This window comes from Theobroma cacao, chromosome 1, assembly GCF_000208745.1.
Source record: "Theobroma cacao cultivar B97-61/B2 chromosome 1, Criollo_cocoa_genome_V2, whole genome shotgun sequence".
In the NCBI taxonomy this organism is placed as follows: Eukaryota; Viridiplantae; Streptophyta; class Magnoliopsida; order Malvales; family Malvaceae; genus Theobroma; species Theobroma cacao.
In genome coordinates this window covers 19,236,339-19,243,545 of record NC_030850.1, presented here as the reverse complement: position 1 = coordinate 19,243,545, position 7,207 = coordinate 19,236,339, and positions in this window count along the sequence as shown.

Here is a 7,207-nt window from a genome sequence, read left to right as displayed (position 1 = left end):
CCATAATGCTCACTTTTCAAGTGACACTATGGTGCATCATCTACTCATGGAGTCGCACCACCCATGTCTTCATGGCCGTGGTGCTGGCTTCTTCATGGCTTGAGTACAGTTTTTGTTATAGTCCATCCACTTGTGATGCAATTTTCTCTTCGATCTAGGCTGAACTAGGCAATGTGGTAAACATGAAAGTTGTATCCCTATCTCTTAGCTGTTTAATGGCTCAAGAATCACGTCAATTAAACTTCTAAAGAGAAAGAGTTATGCTTAAAATACTGCAACATGTACAAGCGAAGCAGTGGCCATTTTTGCAATCTTTTTCACAAATTGAAGCCTTTTCCTTAGTACACCTTCAAGAGCATAAGACTAGATCAATACTAACTAAACTTAAAAGAAATTTAATCATAAAATGTAAGTGAAACAGCTTAACATGCTTTAAACTTAAACTTAAGAAAATAATTAAAACTACCTAATTTTGAACCTAAACCTCAAGAACTTAGCCAATTTAACGCTCAAAATATGGCAAAATAACTCTATGGCATAGAGTTATCACTGTTTTTAACAAAAAAAAAAGAAAACTAAGTTCTAGCGTTTCTTGAATGCTCTAAAGATCCTTTTATAAGCCTCCAAAAACCTTACTTAAGATCCTTCTCGTAAAAGAAATCGCGCCAGTGTCGCAACCTCAACTTTTCCAGCACTACGACGTTGAACTCTTATGTTTAATGCTATGTCGTTAATGCACTGGCATTGCGACTTTATTTTTCCAACGCTACAGTGCCCTACTCTTGGGTTCAATGTATAAGCAATGCTAGCGCTGTGGTGCCAACTTTTCATAGCTACAACATTGGACTTGCTAGAATTTGCCTCATTTTGCCTTTTTTTTTTTCAAAATTTAGAGTTCCTTTTAATTATGCACCTTCGAAAACATACAAACTAAGTTACTAACAAAAGAAAGTAAAATTAATTAACATAAAACCTATCAAAAATCAACTAAAATCAAACTACTTAGAATAATTAAAACTAAACTAGGAAACAAACTAAAAACTAAAAATTTAAAATTCAAAATTTAATCTCAAGGGTCTAGCCAATTCCAATCCTTAAAATGTTATGAAATAACTCTATTTTCTAGAGTTATCACTTGGCTACGCGCCTTGTGGCGTAGTAGCTCAACTTAAACTTGGTAGGTATGGTAGTGCCTTTTTTCCAGCTTTTTCAAGTCATTACTCTCCACACTGTGATGAGTTGAGTCTTTGATGTTGATACTTGAATGTACTTAGAAATGTAATAAATGTTGACATACTCTTATTTATTTATCATTGTGAATATTGTGTTGAGCTCTAGAAATGGGTGCATATGAATGTTAAGACTATAGTGAAAGGACCATAGCAATATACGGATGAGATGTGTACCAGACCATAGCTGATATAAGCATTGAGAATATTGATTTCAAATGAAATAGAATCACACTTTATGTTGAGAATTTTCGTAGTTGTGTGATGCTATTGTTGTTAGATTTACCATGCAAGTGCGCTTATCATTAACAAGTAATATAATTGAAAGTAAATTTTGTTCCCATGAAGAATTACCTAAATCTTTTTGCTAAGTACTAAAATTAAAACAACTTAATCTTATCCAAAGACTTGAATTTAAAACTACTAAAAATTAAAGAAACGAAAACTAAAACTGGAAGCAAAAGTAACAATTTAATTAAAATCAATCAACCAAAAGTTTAGAACCACAATATGACCTCAATGTTTCATTTGAATCTCTTCTACTCTCTCTCTACTTACTAGATAGGCTGAAGTTGTTAACTTAAAGTTCTAATTTATTTGTAAGTCTCTTCTGATGTTTTTATAAAAATATCTTCCATAACCAATTTACTATATTCCTTTGCAACAACTACTTCCCGATCACTACCGGTGCTTGAGTCTTGCGACAAAGCTCACCAAGCCTTGAGCCAACCTTAATGTGGAAATCTCTTATTAGTCAAACTGGGTATTTATTATAAACGTAATAAAGTATTTCAATTTTACTTGTTCACATATCCAATCGCAATAGTTAATCTAATTATCATTCACATGTATATATATGGCTTGCTCTATTAAGAAGAGTTGGCCACTTGAGTAAACTTAAAATGAGATTTATATTTAAGCCATAACAAAGTTCTTGCATTCACCAAGATCACTTATAATGACAACCATTTAGTTTGTTCATTACACATAACTCAAGCTATTTAAAAACTACGTTTCATATGGGTTGTCTTAAACACAACTAAGCAACCTTACGATGAACACAACCTCTAGCAGCAGAGCGACTCGGAGTAAGGTTTCAAGAAATGCCATTACTTATGTTGCAATGAATCAAAATTGTGCTGAGGAAAAGTGCACTAGCTAATCACTTATCTGCAAAATGAGAATATTGGGGTGAATCTCACAGACTTAGTGATCATCGACTCAGTGAACAGGGGGACAATGGGATACAAGCATAAAGCAAAAATTTTGAATATTAAAATCAGAGCATGAAATGATAACCTTATAAACTCAAATAAGGTATTTGTTGCCTTGCAAGTATGCCATGTAAATGATAGTGAAATGCATCCATTATCAATTAATACCAAGACGATGCATAAATAAATGGATTTCAATTAAGAAATCACTAAATACCTCTATAATCACAATAGGGCCAAGTATAAACATGCACGCTCCCATTAAACAGGGTACGTATAGCTATCTGTACACATCCAAATGAAATAAACTTGTGCTCAACACATTATGCTCAAAAATCTTTTCAAATAAAAAAGAGAGTTACAGAAAATCAACATTTTTGCATCATGCAAAGATTACAAGGTAAAACTTGAAAAGAAATGCTACTCTCGAGTAGGTAGTCAGCTCATGGACCCTCTCCCACGTAATAATATCCTAGAGGCCTTCTCCCCGGTGTGAAACCTCGACCTCTATAGACCCATAACTAGAAGTAGACGCAATAACATCGACCAGGGGTAATTTCATCATTTCTCATGGTGAGCTCTTGGAAGTGGCTTTCTAATGTTATTAAGGTCTAAGTAGGCCTAAGGAATAGATGAATGATGGTAAAATGAATGAAGAAAATAGAAATACTGATAATTTCCATAGTAGGTGTAAAATGGCCATTTTTCATCTCAAGTTTAAATTTTTATGTTTTCATGAACCCGAGTATTTCTAGACTATTATGGACTTTGTGTCATTGTCAAAGAAGTAAAAAGATTGTATAAAGATAAAGGAAAGACAAAGTGACCTTGTTACAGGCATTTTGGTAATTTATTTGAAAAATTGGATAAACTTTAGGCATAAATATCTAACTCTCCAGTAGCTTCTTCTCATTTTTCTAGTAGCTCTTCTTCTTCCTTCCATCCTTCTCTCCATTTCATGTTTCTTTGCACCTTCCATGGAAGCCTCCCTTGAAACCTTTATAACTTTCCCAAATTAGCTTCATTTCTCATGTTTTTCTACACCTTTTCATAGGGTTTTCATGCTCTTCCACTTCTATACCTCAAGAACCCTCAAAAGCCTTTCCGTAATACTTTTTCTCACTAGTTGGACGTTTTAGAGAGAGAAAGAGATTTTTTCACAATAGTTTGAAAGCTTTTGAAAAGGAATTCAACTACAAAGAAACCCGAATGTGAGTAATGTGTTAGGGTTTATTTCTAATTTGTTGATGAAGGTTAATAATTTGATTTGTGGGCTATTTTATAGTGGAGAGTTGTGTATTTATTTCTAGTGTGACTAGAATAATACAAATAAATGGCTAGTCAAATAGCAATTGGAAACTAGTTAGGAAAAACTAGTAGAGCTTGATTTAGGAAATAGCTTTTAGAATTATATTTATGAGAATCGAGTTGGTTGTGATGCCATTGTGTGTGATAGGTCCCAACGAGACCCAACATCTCCATTCGGAGCATTAGTCGAAGTTAGAGTCGATCAAAACATCAAGTAAGACTAGTGAGTGAACTTATATTAAAATGTTTTAGGTAAATGTATATATGTTTGAATGAATCACTTGAAATATTTTAATTGATTTTTCTTCAGAATGCACACAGGAACAAGCCCTTGATGAAACGTTTTTTTTTTTTGTGTTGTGTTGTGAAATGTGACTGTGATGAATCCATGTACTCCTTTATTATGTTGATATAAACATATATGTGTTGTGCATTGAGAGGTGATATTGTGTAATAAATATAGTCGTGCATGTGCGCGATGTGGGGGAGCACATGCCGTGATGACGGGTGCAAGAGTGTGGACGATGATATTACCTGTGCGTGATGTGGGGGGATGCACACGATGGCATTAGCTGTGCACGATATGGGGGATGCACACGATGACTCTGGCTATGTGCTGTGTGGGAGTGCACATGAGCTGGGTGAGGCGGTGCTGGGAGGTTTGGAATTAATATGTGATTGCATTGACTATTGAAACTTGATTATTGTCAATGTGTTCAATTTGATGTTCAATATGGCAAGAATGGATTTTTGTGGCATGTGAAAACCCCTTTATTTTCATCTACCTTGAATCTTGCTGCAACGAAAATGGATTTTCCCTGTAGCGAGAAACTCTCGGGTGGTGAGACATGAACTAGCCCTGCTTCTCTCTACTGTGAAAATGGATTCTCTCGCTGCAGCGAGAAACCCTCGGATGGTTACATTCCAAACCCTCGCCAGAATTTCACTACAGTGAGAATGCATTCTCGTTGCAGCGAGAAACCATCGGGAAGCTGATGATTTGTGCCCGAATTTATCCCTAGCAAAATTCGTTGCAACGAGAATGCCTTTCTGCTACGGGCAAGAATCAATCTATTTCGCTTGACTTGCTTGAATGCTAGTAAAGTTTTCACTCTTCAAATTCTTTGTTGTTCATGGATTCTTCATCATCAAGTGATTAAACAACTAAGGGTTTAAATGAGGGGTTTTAATAAGAATTAAACTAACTTGCATTGTTTTTGAATATACGTGTATCATGATTTTTAAACTTTTCTTATCGTTTGCTTGTTCCCTTCCTATGTTCACTCACTGGGTTTATACTCACTGTTTTCAACTTCATGTTTTTAGATCAGGAGGCAGTTGGAACCTAGGTAAAGGTGTCCATGTAGATTCGTCTCCTTGGTAGGTATCTCGGCATTCAATAGCTATACCTTCGCCAAGGTCACTTCGTTGGAAGTCGAGTGTCTTTTTGTTGTGTATAGATAAACGCAATGTAAATTACTAAGATATACGTCTTAGACAATATATGTATATTTTGATTGGTAATGCCACTATGAGTTGGCAATGGTTAACAATATTTTAGGTTAATATAAATGCAAGTATTTGATTGTTGTAGCACATTATTAAAGTACTTGTAGGTTGGAATTATGAAAAGTGACTTTAGGAACATTTGATAGAATGATGAACAGGTTATATAAATAGGCTTACTTGGGCATAGTGGGCTATTCCCATTGCGTCCATGAGCTAGTCATGGCCCAAAAATTGGGCTGTGACACCCGGTTCCCTCTGTCATGGCAAAACTCAACGATGTTGGCCGACATCGGAGTAATCGTGTGGTCACAACCATGTATAAAAGCCCATGGCCTTGCCACGTATAATCATAGCCCATGGCCTTGCCACGTATATTCACAGCCCGTAGGCAACCTAAAATATCTCTAATTAAAGTTCACTTGTGCACAAGGGTCACATTATCTCGATGTGACATTCAAACCTACTCTCAATTCTCTCAGTTTGTCCAAACCATTTTTCAATATGGTAACACAATGTTTCAAAACATTTAACTTATAACCGTTTTGAAAACAAAATATGGCCACCTTTGAAACTTTGTTCACAAAGAGCACTTAGTCTAAAACCCTTACGTAAAGTTTGAAATTTAGTCAAATATGGTGAACATAAAGTTTGGCCATTTATCATGCATAATCATATATGCACATCACACAAATATGCAAGGCAAATTTTGATGTAAATTGTAGTAAAGAGCTTGTTTCTCGATTTCTAAAAATATATATACATATATAAAGCAAATTTCAAAAGTCATTGCATCCACAATTGCCTATCATTTCTACTAGGTCATACTTTCCACAATATCGTCAAATAAATCATAATCATATAGTTGTATATGAAACAACATTATATATATATATATATATATATATATATATATATTATGGAGCTTTTTTAAATAGACACCCCCTACTCACTTTTCTTGACGGGATATTACTTCGCTAATCTAAACTCTTTGCATTCTTAATCGATCAATATCTCTTGCCGTTTAAACATTATCCTTCTTTATTTACACCCATGGCAACTATTCTTTAATTGTCAATTCCTTGACAACAATCAAATCCAAAACACTTAACAACTTTACAATTCATTCTATCTCACACATGCTGCCCTCACTTAGATTGATGCTTTTATATTAATTATTTATTCTCTAGTCTTATTCAAGAACTAATCATTAGTCAAGTTATTCAATTCATGCTATAGTCATCCTTACTTCAAAATTAATCTCATGCTCATGCACAAATATATATGTGGTAGCAACTTTACCAAAGAAGTCTTAAATCTTTAAATGTATAATCCTCTATCCCTTACTTTCTTCAAAGCATTACATTCACACAAAATCAAAACTTACAACTAGTATAAACATTCTTCCTAGCTGAATCTAAGATAGCACGATCCATTCACATTGCATGCTTATCTTTGGAATAGCTTGGACTTTACATGCATCTCTAATATGTCTCCAAGTTTTGATCATAAAGGCTTAAATCCACCATTTAACCAAAGGTTGATGACATGCATGCATCTATTTTTTTCAAATCTTGGAAACCTTTGTTGCCACAAACACTTCCCAATGTTACCAACTAGTTTTCAAAACATAATTAAACTAAAATCACAATTCTTACCTTTCCTCACTTGAATGACAAACCCAGCCACACATCTCCTTCAAACCTCCAAAGTTCTCTTTGAGTGATGAGATGTCAAGACTCAACACAGTAAAGGAAAGGAAACCTTACAGTTTCTTTAGATTGTCTTCAAAACCGAGCCTTCCCTTGAATTTCTCCTTTCTTCTCTTTTCTCTCTTCCTTTTGAGTGAAGTTTCACAAAAACTAAATTTTCTTCTTCTTCTTTTTCAAAGGTGCAATTTTGCCAAAGTTCTCTAAGCTTTCCTTGTCTTTTCCTTCTTTTTTTTCTTAT